The sequence below is a fragment of the Puntigrus tetrazona genome, unplaced genomic scaffold, assembly GCF_018831695.1.
Source record: "Puntigrus tetrazona isolate hp1 unplaced genomic scaffold, ASM1883169v1 S000000499, whole genome shotgun sequence".
In the NCBI taxonomy this organism is placed as follows: domain Eukaryota; kingdom Metazoa; phylum Chordata; class Actinopteri; order Cypriniformes; family Cyprinidae; genus Puntigrus; species Puntigrus tetrazona.
Window position 1 is genome coordinate 416,801 of NW_025048139.1, and position 23,357 is coordinate 440,157.

At 43.1% G+C, this 23,357-nt stretch overlaps 4 non-coding genes across 4 annotated transcripts; all 4 read right to left on the bottom strand.

Annotated features, from left to right (window-relative positions):
* Positions 1-10,523: 10,523 nt before the first annotated feature.
* trnav-aac lies at positions 10,524-10,596 on the bottom strand. The gene has a single exon. It is a non-coding gene; the product is annotated as a tRNA-Val (tRNA).
* A 6,352-nt stretch (positions 10,597-16,948) lies between these two features.
* On the bottom strand, positions 16,949-17,021 carry trnav-cac. The gene has a single exon. It is a non-coding gene; the product is annotated as a tRNA-Val (tRNA).
* Positions 17,022-17,095: 74 nt separating this feature from the next.
* Positions 17,096-17,168, bottom strand: trnav-aac. The gene has a single exon. It is a non-coding gene; the product is annotated as a tRNA-Val (tRNA).
* Positions 17,169-20,111: 2,943 nt separating this feature from the next.
* On the bottom strand, positions 20,112-20,185 carry trnav-cac. Its single transcript has one exon. It is a non-coding gene; the product is annotated as a tRNA-Val (tRNA).
* Positions 20,186-23,357: the final 3,172 nt, after the last annotated feature.

The window sequence follows — 23,357 nt, forward strand, 5'->3', positions numbered from 1 at the left end:
GTATGCGTCCCCCTGTGTCCGTTCATCAGCAGTACAGAACAAATTCAGGCGCCTGGAAGCAACAGTCGGAACAAACCACACGAGTGAAATCAAATCTGGTTTATTCAGAATGCAGCTTAACACAGAGAGTAAAACATCAGCTTATATAGCCCTTATGGGGCGTTGACCTCTATTGCATAGCTGGACATGCCTCAACTGCCCACTACGGAGAGGACAAAAGACAACTCCATATATGGGTTGAAGATTCACAAAACTAGCAGACTAGAGACAAAGCAAGTCTATATAAGGAATGAAAGACTACAGAGTTAGTAGAGTAACCTGAAACTATACCTGCAGGGCGAAAAGGGACTAGAACAATTGTCATACCTTGCTCACACACACACAGTAATAGAGAATTAATTCTCTCAGTCCCCTCTTTTAGGCTGAAGAGCCTAATTTCTGGCCATTGGAGTATAACGAAGACCTGTCATACTGTCAATTGTGGCATACACACGATCCATCAAACATCTCATAATGCATGGTCCAAAAACACATAAAGCAAAACCGATTATTAAAATTGGTACAAGCATAGTAAAGAAAGGAGTCATCCAGCCAAACAGGTGATGTAAAATACCCCACCCCCAGTCCTGTATCTTTTGTTCATCATCATACAAGTCTTCTGCAACCTTTTTCATTTCCTTCACAGCATGGCCCACAGCACCAGCAGGTTCGTCCTCAGTTGGGACGTACGTACAACACTGGTCACCAACCAGAGCACATACTCCGCCTTCTTTTGCTAGCAACATGTCCAGGGCTAGTCGATTCTGTGTGGTCATCAGGCGCAGAGCACCCAGCTCCTCCGCGCTCCGTCTAATCCAATTGTGGTGTCATTAACAAATTTAGCCAGACGGTAGTGCAGAACTTCGGTCTGATGCCACAGATCACTGACACCATACGTGGGCACCAAAGAGGTCCAGAACCGGTGCCATTTAGTTGAGAGTTGATGTTCCTCAGGTGCGTCATCAGCTACAGATCTCTTCAACCTGTGGTACTGTTTCTTATGCTGTGAGGTATGCTGGAATATCTGAACAGGGTAAGATAACTCAATTGGGGTGCAAATACCACTCCAATTACCAGGTATATCTTTGAACAATGCCTGGGGACTACAATACCACCACCAATCAATATCTAGCAGTATACAATCCCTAGTCTTATTACAAAAGGTAGTAATCAGATCCCCTGGGTGTGTATCGTTATGTGAGCCAGATTTCTTATACCCTACTGGTTGATACACATTGACGCAAGCCCTAGGGTCAATGCTACCAACTGGGTCCGAATAATTCATACTGGTACCATTATAACAGAATTTAAAGGTAAAATTTCTCTGAAAAATTGGCCTTATCCCAAGATGTTCCTTCAGGAAAGGAACCTGTGTTGATGTCATTGTGCCGCTCCACCCATCACAGTTAACGGCAGGCTTCCAGCTATTAAGCGATCTACATACAGTTGTTATATTGTTTTGAGGCATGACAGGCATGGACACTGATACAGTTGATGACATGATTTGCTGACATACATAACATGACTCATTGGTGTGATGTCTAGCTGTCCAATTGGCATATTGCCAGAACAAATTATCAGTAGGTAAAACACAGTTCACACATTGTAATGATACAAAAATCATGAATACTAACAGAAGCTGCATTCTGATCAAATAATAATTAAATAATATAATCAAAGGATATGTGCAGTCAGTTTCTATGTCACCAACAGCGCTGCTGCGTGTTCAGCTCCTCTGTTGTGCAATAGCAACCAATCTACGTAAGAAGTCGTCAGGTCGTCAGTCCAGTAATGCGCACCGTCCAGCCCCTCCGTCCCGTGACAGTAGTGATCAATGATCCTACAAGAGTGGCCCCTTGTTCAGGTGTTGACGGCTAATAACAATCTGGTCAGAAAACTATTAGACATTCATACTGCTGAGTGATGCATTTTCAGCCTGGTTGCATGGATCCACTGTGGAAAAGAATCAGTTAGTACGGCGGTTCGAGTTACAGCAACAATTTTGGTAGGAGCACTATATTTTGTTTTGTCCAATGGGTCTCCCATTTTTAAGAATTGTTTCACTAATACTGTGTCACCCACTTGAAAAGGGTGAGTCATGTCAATTGGCATAGGTGCTGAACTCGAATGCATTTTGCTCCAATTCTTGTGGAGAGCTTCAATTAGTAACTGCACATATTCACTCATATGGACATCACATCCCCCATCTCCCAAAACACAACCCTCCCTTTCTCCAAGGCGCGGGGAAAGGGCGTCCCATCACCATCTCATACGGTGATAGACCTTTGAGACCCTTATGGGGTGACATTCTCATTTCTGCCAGGACAACGGGTAGCAGTGAGGTCCAGTCTTGGTGACCGACCGTTTGCATTGCTTTTCGTAATTTATCTTTGATAGTACGATTTGCCCTTTCGACTATACCAGATGATTGAGGATGATATGGAATGTGGTGTCTCCACGTGATCTGCAATTCTTTCATTAGGTTCATTAGTACTTTAGACACAAAGGCAGGGCCCTTATCAGAGTCTATGGCGAGTGGTATACCATATCTAGGAATTATTTCTTTGAGTAGATATCGTACCACAGTGGGGGCGTCTTCCTTTGGGCATGGAAACGCCTCCACCCACCTGGAAAATTTGTCCACAAACACCAATAGGTATTTGTATGGGCCCTCTTAGGTAGATGTGTGAAATCTACTTGCCATTGTTGCAATGGGCCCTCTGGCAGAGGGAGCTGTTGATGCGACGCCAAAAAGGTTTAGAACAATTATTCATAGCACAAACCATGCACCTGTCTAAAGTGGAATTAACATATATGGCTAAATGTTGGATGCACAAAAAATTGGTCATTTCATCCAATACCCCTCTTCGGCCGCGGTGTGTGACACCATGAAACTCTCTTACCAAGAACGGGGCACAGGAGGCTGGCACACACACACGGCCGGAAGAGTCAACCAAAATACCGTCGTCATTCTTTGACGCTCCCTCAGAGATCCAAAACGCCACATCCGCTTCTGTAGCAGCCGCCTGTATAGCACAAATATCTATGTCAGGTAACATATTACTAGTCATAACAGATGTCGAAACAGCAGAGACCGACAACCATGATGGCATCAATCCAGATGCTGCAGCAGTTTTGGCTGCATGGTCAGCTAAAGTGTTACCTCTAGCCTCAAGGGTATCAAGGACAGAATGGCCCTTAGTTTTGATGATGGACAACAAACTAGGAAGACGACAGGCCTGTATTAAGTCTTCGTATGGTACACAGGACACGAGGCCAACATCATCCTTGTGTAAGGCCCATAGCGAGTCAGGGAGAGCTGTAAGGGAAAGGCAGTCAGGGCCGCTGCTGTGAATACAAGAAACATTATGAGGAACTATAAGGCCTTGGACGGCAACCAAGGGTGCTGAGGGAGAGGAAGTAGTTTCAACCACAAGCTGTGACCCTGCAAAGGATAGAGACAAACACAGTTTGGACATCAAGTCTCTACCAAGCAAATTAAAAGGAGAGTCAGCCATGAAAACAAAACGATGCTTAAATTTACAGGTACAGAACAGGTACTGCCTTAATTACAGCGTTCTCATCGTAGGCTGCGCCTAATTTGCTATGCAGAATGAATCTATAATCAGCCCCAACTAATTGACAGTGGCGCGAGCATCTGATTAACATATCAACGAAAGCCACAGGATTCTCAACACCAGGAAGCATAGATAGGATATCTTTCAGAGCACTTGGAGAGGGTGGTTGAATATCAATTCCCTTATTCCTCGCTACCCATACCGCAGCTACATTATCTGGCGAGGTGGACATGCTGGCAGGGTCTATTACAGAACCCTCGTCAGGCCCCTCTTTTGGGGTGTTGTGACAACGCTCCTTTTCACCAGACAAAGCAGCTAGGGACGGATAAATGCTCGACACGGGCGGATTCTTTGGGAGCGGTGCATTAGGCACAGGCGGTGCAACATAAGGCGGCGGTTTCTGTCACACGCTTTAGACATTGTCAATGGTTTGTCTTTATCATTTTTCTTTGGTTTTGGTACAGTTTTCAAAACTGCTTTTGGAACATACGCATTCGTCTTTTCCTCCAAACCTCTGCCATTTTATACCACACGTCATATCCTCCTCTCATATAATTGTAATCCCAATCAGGTCGCCCTCACCTCCATATACTAAATTGTAAACTGTTTTCATATGACTTGGGTCGAAAGTGCCCTCACGCGGATAATCTCGCCACTGGGTACCCGCTGTCCATCCCGCCAAATTATCAAGATATGGAACCGTGTAGTATCCCCAACCACAACGTTCCATCCATGCTTTGGGTGTTTCAGAGGTTCAGGTTTAGGATATGTTTGTCCCATTCTGACCACTGATGACTCGGACACGTACTATAACAAGTCAATCTAGTCTGAATTTAATCAAACACGATACAATTGACTTACGCGGATACATCTACTCAGATAGTGAAACTATACTTTCTCTTACCTGGTCAGATGTATCCCGGACGAGCCCCAGAACTGTAAGAACTTCTCTTCTTCAGTGTATGCGTCCCCTGTGTCCGTTCATCAGCAGTACAGAACAAATTCAGGCGCCTGGAAGCAACAGTCGGAACAAACCACACGAGTGAAATCAAATCTGGTTTATTCAGAATGCAGCTTAACACAGAGAGTAAAACATCAGCTTATATAGCCCTTATGGGGCGTTGACCTCTATTGCATAGCTGGACATGCCTCAACTGCCCACTACGGAGAGGACAAAAGACAACTCCATATATGGGTTGAAGATTCACAAAACTAGCAGACTAGAGACAAAGCAAGTCTATATAAGGAATGAAAGACTACAGAGTTAGTAGAGTAACCTGAAACTATACCTGCAGGGCGAAAAGGGACTAGAACAATTGTCATACCTTGCTCACACACACACAGTAATAGAGAATTAATTCTCTCAATTATATAAGATTTACTTTATATTTTGATTAACAAAAACTTCTTCATATTAACCTACTTGGAGATAAAAGCCTTAATAGAGTGAAAAACCTTTTATCTGGGGGCCATTTCTTTACAGAAAATACTGGAGCTTGTGCTGTGCTCTGTCAGGGAAAATTGGACACCTTCACAGCAAATTGACAAGCTGCGTGAAATCCACACACGTGTCAATGCAGACTTCCTTGAGTTCCTGCTCTAACCTACTTGGTGATAAAAGCATTCTTAGAGTGAAAAACCTTTTATCTGGGTGCCATTTCTTTACAGATAGCAGTAAAGACTGTGCCTGTTTCCACCCGGGGACCTTTCGCGTGTGAGGCGAACGTGATAACCACTACACTACGGAAAATTACTCTTCTTTCTCTACCAAGATTTACCTGGAACGTCGCAAAGACTTTAGGAATTCTCGCAAAACAAGAAGCAAGGTTTCTGCTCGGTTTTGAACCAAGGACCTTTCAATCAATCAATCAATCATTTTTATTTGTATAGCGCTTTTAACAACACAGGTTGCATCAAAGCACTGTACAGTATAATGACAGGGATATATAGTGACGAGAGTGACCAATTTCTTATTAAATGCAGAGACGGTCTCTGTAGTCAATTCAACGATAGTCACTAGAAGTTAAGTGTCCCCAACCAAGCAAGCCAGAGGCGACAGCGGCAAGGAAACAAAACCCCATGCATATAGAATGGAGAAAAAAAAACCTTGGGAGAAACCAGACTCAGTTGGGGTCAGTTCTCCTCTGACCGGACGCCCAGCACTTAACCTCCAGTTCAATTTTAAACGCAGCTGTGTCAGATAGTGTAAATGACTTAGTGTGTGCGTGTGTGTGTGTGTGTGCATCAGGATCTGGTGATCTGTCGACGGGCGCATCTAGGTTTTCTGGTCTCTGATGAACATAATCTCTGGGTGCTGATCCACCATCTAGTCTGGATACAAACTGTGAAAACAGATTGAGAAAGAAACAGGACTAATATTAGCGTAGATGCCATTCTTTTACGATGTCACAAGTACATCGTATTTTAGGAGTAGTGTTCCCGGTTCCAGCAAATCTAAGTAATGCAGCCTAAAAATCCTTTAACGGATTTGAATAATAAAAGGTGTGTTGGTGTGTTATGTGTAGGCTAAGTTAAAAGATGTGTCTTTAATCTAGATTTAAACTGGCAGAGTGTGTCTGCTTCCCGAACAGAGTTAGGGAGATTGTTCCAGAGTTTAGGTGCTAGATAGGAAAATGATCTGCCGCCAAAAGTTGATTTTGATATTCTAGGTATTATCAAATGGCCAGAGTTTTGAGAGAACGCAGCGGACGTGCAGGACTATAATGTGATAAGAGCTCGCTCAAGTATTGAGGAGCTAAACCATTCAGGGCTTTATAGGTAATTAATAGGATTTTAAAATCTATTCGATGTTTGATAGGGAGCCAGTGCAGTGTTGACAGAACTGGGCTAATGTGATCATACTTCCTAGTTCTAGTAAGGACTCTGGCTGCTGCGTTTTGGACTAGCTGAAGTTTGTTTATCAAGCGTGTAGAACAACCACCCAATAAAGCATTGCAATAATCTAACCTTGAGGTCATAAACGCATGAATTAATATTTCTGCATTAGAGGTTGAAAGCATAGGTCGTAATTTAGATATATTTTTAAGATGGAAAAACGCAGTTTTACAGATGCTAGAAACATGATTTTCAAAGGAAAGATTGCGGTCATCAGCACACCTAGGTTCCTAACTGATGATGAAGAATTAACAGAGCAGCCATCAAGTGATAGGCTGTGTTCTAGATTATTATATGTGGGGTTTTAGGTCCAAATTATTAGCACCTCTGTTTTTTCAGAATTTAACATTAAGAAGTTACTCATCATCCAGCTTTTTATATCGACTATGCATTCTGTTAGATTCTCAATTTGGTGTGTATCACCAGGCTGCGCTGAAATATAGAGCTGAGTATCATCAGCATAGCAGTGAAAGCAAACACCATGACTCCTGATAATATCTCCCAGAGGTAACATGTAAAGGTTGAAAAGTAACGGTCCTAGCACTGAGCCTTGAGGAACTCCATATTTCACTTTTGATCGATATGATACCTCCTCATTTAATGCCACAAACTGATAGCGGTCAGATAGATATGATGTAAACCATGCTAAGGCGCTTCCTCTAATGCCAACATAGTTTTCTAGTCTATCCAAGAGAATGTTGTGATCGATAGTATCGAATGCTGCGCTAAGATCTAATAGCACTAATAACGAGATAAAACCACGATCAGATGATAGAAGCAGGTCATTAGTAACTCTAATGAGAGCAGTCTCAGTACTATGGTACGGTCTAAAACCTGATTGGAAATCCTCACAGACACCATTTCGCGTGTTAGGCGAACGTGATGACCACTACACTACAGAAACTCCTGGAGCTTTACTTGTGCTCTGTCAGGGAAAATTACACATCATTATAGCAGATTGACAAGCTGCGTGAAATCCACACACGTTTCACAGAAGACCTCCTTAAGTTCACAGCAGGAGCTGCAGAACTGCTCTTTGAGAATCCACAGTGGTCATTTATTTTGTGCTTTGTTGAAAATGACCTGGATACTAGCACAGACTCTGCTGGCCTGGCAGTTACCTCAGCCTAGAGTGACTCAATATTTTTCTTCACACCTGTGTAAAGAAATGCCTTCACAGATTAAAGCGGCAGAAAAACCTTTTACCTTTGCTCTGTCAAGGAAAATTGGACAGCTTCACAGCAGATTGACAAGCTGCGTGAAATCCACACACGTGTCAAGGCAGACTTCCTTGAGTTCCTGCTTTAACCTACTCAGAGTTAAAAGCCTTCGTAGCGTGAAGAACCCTTTATCTGGGGGCCATTTCTTTACAGAAAATACTGGAGCTTGTGCTGTGCTCTGTCAGGGAAAATTGGACACCTTCACAGCAAATTGACAAGCTGCATGAAATCTATACACGTGTCAATGCAGACTTCCTTGAGTTCCTGCTCTAACCTACTTGGAGATAAAAGCCTTCTTAGAGTGAAAAACCTTTTATCTGGGGGCCATTTCTTTACAGAAAATACTGGAGCTTGTGCTGTGCTCTGTCAGGGAAAATTGGACAGCTTCACAGCAGATTGACAAGCTGCGTGAAATCCACACACGTGTCAATGCAGACTTCCTTGAGTTCCTGCTCTAACCAACTTGGAGATAAAAGCCTTCTTAGAGTGAAAAACCTTTTATATGGGGGCCATTTCTTTACAGAAAATACTGGAGCTTGTGCTGTGCTCTGTCAAGGAAAATTGGACTGCACACAAGCAGATTGACAAGGCAGTCTTCTTCCTTGATTTCCTGCTTTAACCTACTCAGAGTAAAAAACTTCGTAGCGTGAAAAATCTTTTATCAGGTGGCCATTTCTTTATAGAAACTACTGGAGCTTGTGCTGTGCTCTTTCAAAGAAAATTGGACACCTTCACAGCAAATTGACAAGCTGCGTGAAATCCAGACACGTGTCAAGGCAGACTTCCTTGAGTTCCTGCTCTAACCAACTTAGAGATAAAAGCCTTTCTTAGAGTGAAAAACCTTTTATCTGGGGCCATTTCTTTACAGAAAATACTGGAGCTTGTGCTGTGCTCTGTCAGGGAAAATTGGACAGCTTCACAGCAGATTGACAAGGCAGACTTCCTTGAGTTCCTGCTCTAACCTACTTGGTGATAAAAGCCTTCTTAGAGTGAAAAACCTTTTATCTGGGGGCCATTTCTTTACAGAAAATACTGGAGCTTGTGCTGTGCTCTGTCAGGGAAAATTGGACACCTTCACAGCAAATTGACAAGCTGCGTGAAATCCACACACGTGTCAAGGCAGACTTCCTTGAGATCCTGCTTTTACCTACTCAGAGTTAAAAGCCTTGTAGCGTGAAAAACCTTTTATCAGGTGGCCATTTCTTTACAGAAAATACTGGAGATTGTGCTGTGCTCTGTCAGGGAAAATTGGACACCTTCACAGCAGATTGACAAGGCAGACTTCCTAGAGTTCCTGCTTTAACCTACTTGGAGTTAAAAGCCTTCATTGAGTGAAAAACCTTTTATCTGGGGGCCATTTCTTTACAGAAAATACTGGAGCTTGTGCTGTGCTCTGTCAGGGAAATTTGGACAGCTTCACAGCAGATTGACAAGGCAGAATTCCTTGATTTCCTGCTTTAACATACTCAGAGTTATAAGCCTTCGTAGCGTGAAAAATCTTTTATCAGGTGGCCATTTCTTTACAGAAACTACTGGAGCTTGTGATGTGCTCTGTCAAAGAAAATTGGACACCTTCACAGCAAATTGACAAGCTGTGTGAAATCCAGACACGTGTCATGGCAGACTTCCTTGAGTTCCTGCTCTAACCTACTTGGAGATAAAAGCCTTCATAGAGTGAAAAACCTTTTATCTGGGGGCCATTTCTTTACAGATAGCAATAAAGACTGTGCCTGTTTCCAGCCGGGGACCTTTCGCGTGTGAGGCGAACGTGATAACCACTACACTACGGAAACTTACTCTTCTTTCTCTACCATGATTTACTTGGTGGCCAACGTCTGCAAAGACTTTAGGAATTCTCGCAAAAAATTGGAAGCAATGTTTCTGCTCAGTTTTGAACAGAGGACGTTTTATCAGGTGATGACCACTACACTACAGAATCTCTTTACAGAATTTACCGGAGCTTATGCTGTGCTCTGTCAGGGAAAATTGGACAGCTTCACAGCAGATTGACAAGGCAGACTTCCTTGAGTTCCTGCTTTAACCTACTCAGAGTTAAAAGCCTTTGTAGCGTGAAAAACCTTTTATCAGGTGGACATTTCTTTACAGAAACTACTGGAGCTTGTGCTGTGCTCTGTCAGGGAAAATTAGACACCTTCACAGCAGATTGACAAGCTGCGTGAAATCCAGACACCTGTCAAGGCAGACTTCCTTGAGTTCCTGCTCTAACCTACTTGGAGATAAAAGCCTTCATAGAGTGAAAAACCTTTTATCTGGGGGCCATTTCTTTACAGAAACTACTGGAGCTTGTGCTGTGCTCTGTCAGGGAAAATTAGACACCTTCACAGCAAATTGACAAGCTGCGTGAAATCCACACACGTGTCAAGGCAGACTTCCTTGAGTTCCTGCTCTAACCTACTTGGAGATAAAAGCCTTCTTAGAGTGAAAAACATTTTATCAGGTGGCCATTTCTTTACAGAAACTACTGGAGCTTGTGCTGTGCTCTGTCAGGGAAAATTGGACAGCTTCACAGCAGATTGACAAGGCAGACTTCCTTGAGTTCCTTCTTTAACCTACTTGGAGATAAAAGCCTTCTTAGAGTGAAAAACCTTTTATCTGGGGGCCATTTCTTTACAGATAGCAATAAAGACTGTTCCTGTTTCAAACCGGGGACCTTTCGCGTGTGAGGCGAACGTGATAACCACTACACTACGGAAACTTGCTCTTCTTTCTCTACCATGATTTACCTGGAACGTCGCAAAGACTTTATGAATTCTCGCAAAACAAGAAGCAATGTTTCTGCTCGGTTTTGAACCGAGGACCTTTCGCGTGTTAGGCGAACGTGATGACTACTACACTACAGAAACTCCTGGAGCTTTACTTGTGCTCTGTCAGGGAAAATTAAACACCATTAGAGCAGATTGACAAGCTGCGTGAAATCCACACGCGTTTCACAGAAGACCTCCTTAAGTTCACAGCAGGAGCTGCAGAACTGCTTTTTGAGAATCCACAGTGGTCATTTCTTTTGTGCTTTGTTGAAAATTACTTGGATACTAGCACAGACTCTGCTGGCCTGGCAGTTACCACAGCCTAGAGTGACTCAATATTTTTCTTCACACCTGTGTAAAGAAATGCCTTCACAGATTAGAGCGGCAGAAAAACCTTTTACCTTTGCTCTGTCATGGAAAATTGGACACCTTCACAGCAAATTGACAAGCTGCGTGAAATCCACACGTGTCAAGGCAGACTTCCTTGAGTTCCTGCTCTAACCTACTTGGAGATAAAAGCCTTCTTAGAGTGAAAAACCTTTTATCAGGTGGCCATTTCTTTTACAGAAAATACAGGAGCTTGTGCTGTGCTCTGTCAGGGAAAATTGGACAGCTTCACAGCAGATTGAAAAGGCAGACTTCCTTGAGTTACTGCTTTAACCTACTTGGAGATAAAAGCTTTTGTAGCGTGAAAAACCTTTTATCAGGTGGCCATTTCTTTACAGAAAATACTGGAGCTTGTGCTGTGCTCTGTCAGGGAAAATTGGACACCTTCACAGCAAATTGACAAGCTGCTTGAAATCCACACAAGTGTCAAGGCAGACTTCCTTGAGTTCCTGCTTTAACCTACTCAGAGTTAAAAACCTTGTAGCGTGAAAAACCTTTTATCAGGTGGCCAATTCTATACAGAAACTACTGGAGCTTGTGCTGTGCTCTGTCAGGGAAAATTGGACACCTTCACAGCAAATTTACAAGCTGCGTGAAATCCACACACGTGTCAAGGCAGACTTCTTTGAGTTCCTGCTCTAACCTACTTGGAGATAAAAGCCTTCTTAGAGTGAAAAACCTTTTATCTGGGGGCCATTTCTTTACAGAAAATACTGGAGCTTGTGCTGTGCTCTGTCAGGAAAATTGGACACCTTCACAGCAAATTGACAAGCTGCGTGAAATCCACACACGTGTCAAGGCAGACTTCCTTGAGTTCCTGCTTTAACCTACTCAGAGTTAAAAGCTTTTGTAGCGTGAAAAACCTTTTATCAGGTGGCCATTTCTTTACAGAAACTACTGGAGCTTTTGCTGTGCTCTGTCAGGAAAAAGTGGACACCTTCACAGCAAATTGACAAGCTCGTGAAATCCACACACGTGTCAAGGCAGACTTCCTTGAGTTCCTGCTTTAATCTACTCAGAGTTAAAAGCCTTGTAGCATGAAAAACCTTTTATCAGGTGGCCATTTCTTTACAGAAAATACTGGAGCTTGTGCTGTGCTCTGTCAGGAAAATTGGACAGCTTCACAGCAGATTGAAAGCTGCGTGAAATCCAGACTTCAAGGCAGACTTTGAGTTACTGCTTTAACCTACTTGGAGATAAAAGCTTTTGTAGCGTGAAAAACCTTTTATCAGGTGGCCATTTCTTTACAGAAAATACTGGAGCTTGTGCTGTGCTCTGTCAGGAAAATTGGACACCTTCACAGCAAATTGACAAGCTGCTTGAAATCCACACAAGTGTCAAGGCAGACTTCCTTGAGTTCCTGCTTTAACCTACTCAGAGTTAAAAGCCTTGTAGCGTGAAAAACCTTTTATCAGGTGGCCAATTCTATACAGAAACTACTGGAGCTTGTGCTGTGCTCTGTCAGGGAAAATTGGACACCTTCACAGCAAATTTACAAGCTGCGTGAAATCCACACACGTGTCAAGGCAGACTTCTTTGAGTTCCTGCTCTAACCTACTTGGAGATAAAAGCCTTCTTAGAGTGAAAAACCTTTTATCTGGGGGCCATTTCTTTACAGAAAATACTGGAGCTTGTGCTGTGCTCTGTCAGGGAAAATTGGACACCTTCACAGCAAATTGACAAGCTGCGTGAAATCCACACACGTGTCAAGGCAGACTTCCTTGAGTTCCTGCTTTAACCTACTCAGAGTTAAAAGCTTTTGTAGCGTGAAAAACCTTTTATCAGGTGGCCATTTCTTTACAGAAAATACTGGAGCTTTTGCTGTGCTCTGTCAGGAAAATTGGACACCTTCACAGCAAATTGACAAGCTGCGTGAAATCCACACACGTGTCAAGGCAGACTTCCTTGAGTTCCTGCTTTAATCTACTCAGAGTTAAACGCCTTGTAGCATGAAAAACCTTTTATCAGGTGGCCATTTCTTTACAGAAAATACTGGAGCTTGTGCTGTGCTCTGTCATGGAAAATTGGACACCTTCACAGCAAATTGACAAGCTGCGTGAAATCCACACACGTGTCAAGGCAGACTTCCTTGAGTTCCTGCTTTAACCTACTCAGAGTTAAATGCCTTGTAGCGTGAAAAACCTTTTATCAGGTGGCCATTTCTTTACAGAAAATACTGGAGCTTTTGCTGTGCTCTGTCAGGGCAAATTGGACACCTTCACAACAAATTGACAAGCTGCGTGAAATCCACACACGTGTCAAGGCAGACTTCCTTGAGTTCCTGCTTTAACCTACTTAGAGTTAAAAGCCTTGTAGCGTGAAAAACCTTTTATCAGGTGGCCATTTCTTTACAGAAAATACTGGATCTTGTGCTGTGCTCTGTCAGGGAAAATTGGACACCTTCACAGCAGATTGACAAGGCAGACTTCCTAGAGTTCCTGCTTTAACCTACTTTCAGTTAAAAGCCTTTGTAGCGTGAAAAACCTTTTATCTGGGGGCCATTTCTTTACAGACAATACTGGAGCTTGTGCTGTGCTCTGTCAGGGAAAATTGGACACCTTCACAGCAAATTGACAAGCTGCGTGAAATCCACACACGTGTCAATGCAGACTTCCATGAGTTCCTGCTCTAACCTACTTGGAGATAAAAGCCTTCTTAGAGTGAAAAACCTTTTATCTGGGGGCCATTTCTTTACAGAAAATACTGGAGCTTGTGCTGTGCTCTGTCAGGGAAAATTGGACAGCTTCACAGCAGATTGACAAGGCAGACTTCCTTGAGTTCCTGCTTTAACCTACTCAGACTTAAAAGCCTTTGTAGCGTGAAAAACCTTTTATCAGGTGGCCATTTCTTTATAGAAACTACTGGAGCTTGTGCTGTGCTCTGTCAGGGAAAATTGGACACCTTCACAGCAAATTGACAAGCTGCGTGAAATCCACACACGTGTCAATGCAGACTTCCAGGAGTTCCTGCTCTAACCTACTCAGAGTTAAAAGCTTTTGTAGCGTGAAAAACCTTTTATCTGGGGGCCATTTCTTTACAGAAAATACTGGAGCTTGTGCTGTGCTCTGTCAGGGAAAATTGGACACCTTCACAGCAGATTGACAAGGCAGACTACCTAGAGTTCCTGCTTTAACCTACTCAGAGTTAAAAGCCTTTGTAGCGTGAAAAACCTTTTATCACGTGGCCATTTCTTTACAGAAACTACTGGAGCTTGTGCTGTGCTCTGTCAGGGAAAATTGGACACCTTCACAGCAAATTGACAAGCTGCGTGAAATCCACACACGTGTCAAGGCAGACTTCCTTGAGTTCCTGCTTTAACCTACTCAGAGTTAAAAGCCTTGTAGTGTGAAAAACCTTTTATCAGGTAGCCATTCCTTTACAGAAAATACTGGAGCTTGTGCTGTGCTCTGTCAGGGAAAATTGGACACCTTCACAGCAAATTGACAAGCTGCGTGAAATCCACACACGTGTCAAGGCAGACTTCCTTGAGTTCCTGCTTTAACCTACTTGGAGTTAAAAGCCTTCTTAGCGTGAAAAACCTCTTATCAGGTGGCCATTTCTTTACAGAAACTACTGGAGCTTGTGCTGTGCTCTGTCAGGAAAATTGGAGACCTTCACAGCAAATTGACAAGCTGCGTGAAATCCAGACACCTGTCAAGGCCAACTTCCTTGAGTTCCTGCTCTAACCTACTTGGAAATAAAAGCCTTCTTAGAGTGAAAAACCTTTTATCTGGGGGCCATTTCTTTACAGAAATACTGGAGCTTGTGCTGTGCTTTGTCAGGGAAAATTGGACACCTTTACAGCAAATTGACAAGCTGCGTGAAATCCACACACGTGTCAAGGCAGACTTCCTTGAGTTCCTGCTTTAACCTACTCAGAGTTAAAAGCCTTGTAGTGTGAAAAACCATTTATCAGGTGGCCATTCCTTTACAGAAAATACTGGAGCTTGTGCTGTGCTCTGTCAGGGAAAATTGGACACCTTCACAGCAGATTGACAAGGCAGACTTCCTAGAGTGCCTGCTTTAACCTACTTGGAGTTAAAAGCCTTCGTAGCGTGAAAAACCTTTAATCAGGTGGCCATTTTTTACAGAAACTACTGGAGCTTGTGTTGTGCTCTGTCAGGAAAAATTGGACACCTTCACAGCAAATTGACAAGCTGCGTGAAATCCAGACACCTGTCAAGGCAGACTTCCTTGAGTTCCTGCTCTAACCTACTTGGAGATAAAAGCCTTTGTAGAGTAAAAACCTTTTATCTGGGGGCCATTTCTTTACAGAAAATACTGGAGCTTGTGCTGTGCTCCGTCAGGAAAATTGGACACCTTCACAGCAAATTGACAAGCTGCGTGAAATCCACACACGTGTCAAGGCAGACTTCCTTGAGTTCCTGCTTTAACCTACTTGGAGTTAAAAGCCTTCGTAGCGTGAAAAAACCTCTTATCAGGTGGCCATTTCTTTACAGAAACTACTGGAGCTTGTGCTGTGCTCTGTCAGGGAAAATTGGACACCTTCACAGCAAATTGACAAGCTGCGTGAAATCCAGACACCTGTCAAGGCAGACTTCCTTGAGTTCCTGCTCTAACATACTTGGAAATAAAAGCCTTCTTAGAGTGAAAAACCTTTTATCTGGGGGCCATTTCATTACAGAAAATACTGGAGCTTGTGCTGTGCTTTGTCAGGGAAAATTGGACACCTTTACAGCAAATTGACAAGCTGCGTGAAATCCACACACGTGTCAAGGCAGACTTCCTTGAGTTCCTGCTTTAACCTACTCAGAGTTAAAAGCCTTGTAGTGTGAAAAACCATTTATCAGGTGGCCATTTCTTTACAGAAAATACTGGAGCTTGTGTTGTGCTCTGTCAGGGAAAATTGGACACCTTCACAGCAGATTGACAAGGCAGACTTCCTAGAGTTCCTGCTTTAACCTACTTGGAGTTAAAAGCCTTCGTAGCGTGAAAAACCTTTAATCAGGTGGCCATTTTTTTACAGAAACTACTGGAGCTTGTGTTGTGCTCTGTCAGGGAAAATTGGACACCTTCACAGCAAATTGACAAGCTGCGTGAAATCCAGACACCTGTCAAGGCAGACTTCCTTGAGTTCCTGCTCTAACCTACTTGGAGATAAAAGCCTTTGTAGAGTAAAAAACCTTTTATCTGGGGGCCATTTCTTTACAGAAAATACTGGAGCTTGTGCTGTGCTCTGTCAGGGAAAATTGGACACCTTCACAGCAAATTGACAAGCTGCGTGAAATCCAGACACGTTTCAAGGCAGACTTCCTTGAGTTCCTGCTCTAACCTACTTGGAGATAAAAGCCTTCTTAGAGTGAATTTTTTTTTATCTTGGGGCCATTTCTTTACAGAAAATACTGGAGCTTGTGCTGTGCTCTGTCAGGGAAAATTGGACAGCTTCACAGCAGATTGACACGGCAGACTTCCTTGAGTTCCTGCTTTAACCTACTTGGAGTTAAAAGCCTTTGTAGCGTGAAAAAACCTTTTATCAGGTGGCCATTTCTTTACAGAAACAACTGGAGCTTGTGCTGTTCTCTGTCAGGGAAAATTGGACACCTTTAAAGCAAATTGACAAGCTGCGTGAAATCCAGACACCTGTCAAGTCAGACTTCCTTGAGTTCCTGCTCTAACCTACTTCGAGATAAAAGCCTTCATAGAGTGAAAAACCTTTTATCTGGGGGCCATTTCTTTACAGAAAATACTGGAGCTTGTGCTGTGCTCTGTCAGGGAAAATTGGACACCTTCACAGCAAATTGACAAGCTGCGTGAAATCCAGACATGTGTCAAGGCAGACTTCCTTGAGTTCCTGATCTAACCTACTTGGAGATAAAAGCCTTCTTAGAGTGAAAAACCTTTTATTTGGGGGCCATTTCTTTACAGAAAATACTGGAGCTTGTGCTGTGCTCTGTAAGGGAAAATTGGACAGCTTCACAGCACATTGACAAGGCAGACTTCCTTGAGATTCTTCTTTAACCTAGTATGAGATAAAAGCCTTCTTAGAGTGAAAAACCTTTTATCTGGGGGCCATTTCTTTACAGATAGCAATAAAGACTGTGCCTGTTTCCACCAAGTTTCAAACCAGGGACCTTTCGCGTGTGAGGCAAACGTGATAACCACTACACTATGGAAACTTGTTCTCCTTCTCTACCATGATTTACCTGGAACGTCGCAAAGACTTTAGGAATTCTCGCAAAACAAGAAGCAATGTTTCTGCTCGGTTTTGAACCGAGGACCTTTCGCGTGTTAGGCGAACGTGATAACCACTACACTACAGAAACTCCTGGAGCATTACTTGTGCTCTGTCAGTGAAAATTGGACAGCTTCACAGCAGATTGACAAGGCAGACTTCCTAGAGTTCCTGCTTTAACCTACTTGGAGTTAAAAGCCTTTGTAGCGTGAAAAAAACTTTTTATCAGGTGGCCATTTCTTTACAGAAACTACTGGAGCTTGTGCTGTGCTCTGTTAGGGAAAATTGGACACCTTCACAGCAAATTGACAAGCTGCGTGAAATCCACACACGTGTCAATGCAGACTTCCTTGAGTTCCTGCTTTAACCTACTCAGAGTTAAAAGCCTTGTAGCGTGAAAAACCTTTTATCAGGTGGCCATTTCTTTACAGAAAATACTGGAGATTGTGCTGTGCTCTGTCAGGAAAATTGGACACCTTCACATCAGATTGACAAGGCAGACTTCCTTGAGTTCCTGCTCTAACCTACTTGGAGATAAAAGCCTTTTTTAGAGTGAAAAACCTTTAATCTGGGGGCCATTTCTTTACAGATAGCAATAAAGACTGTTCCTGTTTCCAGCCGGGGACCTTTCGCGTGTGAGGCAAACATGATAACCACTACACTACGGAAACTTACTCTTATTTCTCTACCATGATTTACCTGGAACGTCGCAAAGACTTTAGGAATTCTCGGAAAACAAGAAGCTATGTTTCTGTAAAGAAATGTTAGGCAAACAACGCGATGACCACTACACTACAGAAACTCCTGGAGCTTTACTTGTGCTCTGTCAGGAAAATTACACACCATTATAGCAGATTGACAAGCTGCGTGAAATCCTACAGCGTTTCACTGTTTCAAAAATTGGACAGCTTCACAGCAGATTGACAAGGCAGACTTCCTTGAGTTCCTGCTCTAACCTACTTGGAGATAAAAGCCTTCTTAGAGTGAAAAACCTTTTATCTGGGGGCCATTTCTTTACAGAAACTACTGGAGCTTGTGCTGTGCTCTGTCAGGAAAATTGGACACCTTCACAGCAAATTGACAAGCTGCGTGAAATCCACACACGTGTCAAGGCAGACTTCCTAGAGTTCCTGCTCTAACCTACTTGGAGATAAAAGCCTTCTTAGAGTGAAAAACCTTTAATCAGGTGGCCATTTCTTTACAGAAAATACTGGAGCTTGTGCTGTGCTCTGTCAGGGAAAATTGGACAGCTTCACAGGAGATTGACAAGGCAGACTTCCTTGAGTTCCTGCTTTAACCCACTCAGATTTAAAAGCTTTTGTAGCGTGAAAAACCTTTTATCTGGGGGCCATTTCTTTACAGAAAATACTGGAGCTTGTGCTGTGCTCTGTCAGGAAAATTGGACACCTTCACAGCAAATTGAGAAGCTGCGTGAAATCCACACACGTGTCAATGCAGACTTCCTTGAGTTCCTGCTCTAACCTACTTGGAGATAAAAGCCTTCATAGAGTGAAAAACCTTTTATCAGGTGGAAATTTCTTTACAGAAAATACTGGAGCTTGTGCTGTGCTCTGTCAGGAAAATTGGACAGCTTCACAATGAGATTGACAAGGCAGACTTCCTTGAGTTCCTGCTTTAACCTACCTCAGATTTAAAGACCTTTGTAGCGTGAAAAACCTTTTATCAGGTGGCCATTTCTTTACAGAAACTACTGGAGCTTGTGCTGTGCTCTGTCAGGAAAATTGGTCACCTTCACAGCAAATTGACAAGCTGCGTGAAAACCAGACACCTGTCAAGGCAGACTTCCTTGAGTTCCTGCTCTAACCTACTTGGAGATAAAAGCCTTCATAGAGTGAAAAACCTTTTATCTGGGGGCCATTTCTTTACAGAAAATACTGGAGCTTGAGCTGTGCTCTGTCAGGGAAAATTGGACACCTTCACAGCAAATTGACAAGCTGCGTGAAATCCACACACGTGTCAATGCAGACTTCCTTGAGTTCCTGCTCTAACCTACTTGGAGACAAAAGCCTTCTTAGAGTGAAAAACCTTTTATCTGGGTGCCATTTCTTTACAGATAGCAATAAAGACTGTGCCTGTATCCACCGGGGACCTTTCAGCGGTGAGGCGAACGTTGTAACCACTACACTATGGAAACTTACTCTTCTTTTTCTACCATGATTTACCTGGAACGTCGCAAAGACTTTCGGAATTCTCGCAAAACAAGAAGTAATGTTTCTGCTCGGTTTTGACCCGAGGACCTTTCGCGTATTAGGCTAACGTGACAACCACTACACTACAGAAACTCCTGGAGCATTACCTGTGTTCTGTCAGGGAAAATTACACACCATTATAGCAGATTGACAAGCTGCGTGAAATCCACACACGTGTCAAGGCAGACTTCCTTGAGTTCCTGCTTTAACCTACTCAGAGTTAAAAGCCTTTGTAGCGTGAAAAACCTTTTATCAGGTGGCCATTTCTTTACAGAAAATACTGGAGCTTGTGCTGTGCTCTGTCAGGGAAAATTAGACACCTTCACAGCAGATTGACAAGCTGCGTGAAATCCAGACAACTGTCAAGACAGACTTCCTTGAGTTCCTGCTCTAACCTACTTCGAGATAAAAGCCTTCATAGAGTGAAAAACCTGTTATCTGGGGGGCCATTTCTTTACAGAAAATACTGGAGCTTGTTCTGTGCTCTGTCAGGGAAAATTGGACACCTTCACAGCAAATTGACAAGCTGCGTGAAATCCAGACATGTGTCAAGGCAGACTTCCTTGAGTTCCTGGTCTAACCTACTTGGAGATAAAAGCCTTCTTAGAGTGAAAAACCTTTTATCTGGGGGCCATTCCTTTACAGAAAATACTGGAGCTTGTGCTGTGCTCTGTAAGGGAAAATTGGACAGCTTCACAGCAGATTGACAAGGCAGACTTCCTTGAGTTCCTTCTTTAACCCTACTATGAGATAAAAGCCTTCTTAAAGTGAAAAACCTTTTATCTGGGGGCCATTTCTTTACAGATAGCAATAAAAACTGTGCCTGTTTCCTCCCGGTTTCAAACCGGGGACCCTTTCGCGTGTGAGGCGAACGTGATAACCACTACACTACAGAAACTCCTGGAGCTTTACTTGTGCTCTGTCAGGGAAAATTACACACCATTAGAGCAGATTGACAAGCTGCGTGAAATCCACACGCGTTTTACAGAAGACCTCCTTAAGTTCACAGCAGGAGCTGAAGAACTGCTTTTTGAGAATCCACAGTGGTCATTTCTTTTGTGCTTTGTTGAAAATTACTTGGATACTACCACAGACTCTGCTGGCCTGGCAGTTACCACAGCCTAGAGTGACTCAATATTTTTCTTCACACCTGTGTAAAGAAATGCCTTAACCGATTAGAGCGGCAGAAAACCCTTTTACCTTTGCTCTGTCATGGAAAAATTGGACACCTTCACAGCAAATTGACAAGCTGCGTGCAATCCACACGTGTCAATGCAGATTTTCTTGAGTTCCTGCTCTAACCTACTTGGAGATAAAAGCCTTCTTAGAGTGAAAAACCTTTTTATCAGGTGGCCATTTCTTTACAGAAAATATTGGAGCTTGTGCTGTGGTCTGTCAGGAAAATTGGACAGCTTCACAGCAGATTGACAAGGCAGACTTCTGTGAGTTCCTGCTTTAACCTACTCAGAGTTAAAAGCTTTTTGTAGCGTGAAAAACCTTTATCAGGTGGCCATTTCTTTACAGAAAATATTGGAGCTTGTGCTGTGCTCTGTCAGGAAAAATTGGACACCTTCACAGCAAATTGACAAGCTGCGTGAAATCCACACACGTGTCAAGGCAGACTTCCTTGAGATCCTGCTTTAACCTACTCAGAGTTAAAAGCCTTTGTAGCGTGAAAAACCTATTATCAGGTGACCATTTCTTTACAGAAACTACTGGAGCTTGTGATGTGCTCTGTCAGGAAAATTTAGACACCTTCACAGCAGATTGACAAGCTGCGTGAAATCCACACACGTGTCAAGGCAGACTTCCTTGAGTTCCTGCTCTAACGTACTTGGAGATAAAAGCCTTCTTAAAGTGAAAAACCTTTTATCAGGTGGCCATTTCTTTACAGAAAATACTGGAGCTTGTGCTGTGCTCTGTCAGGAAAATTGGACACCTTCACAGCAAATTGACAAGCTGCGTGAAATCCAGACATGTGTCAAGGCTGACTTCCTTGAGATCCTGCTTTTACCTACTCAGAGATAAAAGCCTTGTAGCGTGAAAAACCTTTTATCAGGTGGCCATTTCTTCACAGAAAATACTGGAGCTTGTGCTGTGCTCTGTCAGGGAAAATTGGACACCTTCACAGCAAATTGACAAGCTGCGTGAAATCCACACACGTGTCAAGGCAGACTTCCTTGAGTTCCTGCTCTAACCTACTTGGAGATAAAAGCCTTCTTAGAGTGAAAAACCTTTTATCTGGGGGCCATTTCTTTACAGAAAATACTGGAGCTTGTGCTGTGCTCTGTCAGGGAAAATTGGACACCTTCACAGCACATTGACAAGGCAGACTTCCTTGAGTTCCTGCTCTAACCTACTTGGAGATGAAAGCCTTCATAGAGTGAAAAACCTGGGGGCCATTTCTTTACAGATAGCAATAAAGACTGTGCCTGTTTCCAGCCGGGGACCTTTCGCGTGTGAGGCAAACATGATAACCACTACACTACGGAAACTTACTCTTATTTCACTACCATGATTTACCTGGAAAGTCGCAAAGACTTTAGGAATTCTCGGAAAACAAGAAGCTATGTTTCTGTAAAGAAATGTTAGGCAAACGCGATGACCACTACACTACAGAAACTCCTGGAGCTTTACTTGTGCTCTGTCACGGAAAATTACACACCATTATAGCAGATTGACAAGCTGCGTGAAATCCACACGCGTTTCACTGTTTCAAAAATTGGACAGCTTCACAGCAGATTGACAAGGCAGACTTCCTTGAGTTCCTGCTCTAACCTACTTGGAGTTAAAAGCCTTTGTAGCGTGAAAAACCTTTTATCAGGTGGCCATTTCTTTACAGAAACTACTGGAGCTTGTGCTGTGCTCTGTCAGGAAAATTGGACACCTTCACAGCAAATTGACAAGCTGCGTGAAATCCAGACACGTGTCAAGGCAGACTTCCTTGAGTTCCTGCTCTAACCTACTTGGAGATAAAAGTCTTCTTAGAGTGAAAAACCTTTTATCTGGGGGCTATTTCTTTACAGAAAATACTGGAGCTTGTGCTGTGCTCTGTCAGGAAAATTAGACACCTTCACAGCAGATTGACAAGCTGCGTGAAATCCACACACGTGTCAAGGCAGACTTCCTTGAGTTCCTGCTTTAACCTACTCAGAGTTAAAAGCCTTGTAGCGTGAAAAACCTTTTATCAGGTGGCCATTTCTATACAGAAAATACTGGAGCTTGTGCTGTGCTCTGTCAGGGAAAATTGGACAGCTTCACAGCAGATTGACAAGGCAGACTTCTGTGAGTTCCTACTTTAACCTACTCAGAGTTAAAAGCCTTTGTAGAGTGAAAAACCTATTATCAGGTGGCCATTTCTTTACAGAAACTACTGGAGCTTGTGATGTGCTCTGTCAGGAAAATTAGACACCTTCACAGCAGATTGACAAGCTGCGTGAAATCCACACACGTGTCAAGGCAGACTTCCTTGAGTTCCTGCTCTAACGTACTTGGAGATAAAAGCCTTCTTAAAGTGAAAAACCTTTTATCAGGTGGCCATTTCTTTACAGAAAATACTGGAGCTTGTGCTGTGCTCTGTCAGGAAAATTGGACACCTTCACAGCAAATTGACAAGCTGCGTGAAATCCAGACATGTGTCAAGGCTGACTTCCTTGAGATCCTGCTTTAACCTACTCAGAGTTAAAAGCCTTGTAGCGTGAAAAACCTTTTATCAGGTGGCCATTTCTTCACAGAAAATACTGGAGCTTGTGCTGTGCTCTGTCAGGAAAAATTGGACACCTTCACAGCAAATTGACAAGCTGCGTGAAATCCAGACATGTGTCAAGGCTGACTTCCTTGAGATCCTGCTTTAACCTACTCAGAGTTAAAAGCCTTGTAGCGTGAAAAACCTTTTATCAGGTGGCCATTTCTTTACAGAAAATACTGGAGCTTGTGCTGTGCTCTGTCAGGAAAATTGGACACCTTCACAGCAAATTGACAAGCTGCGTGAAATCCACACACGTGTCAAGGCAGACTTCCTTGAGTTCCTGCTCTAACCTACTTGGAGATAAAAGCCTTCTTAGAGTGAA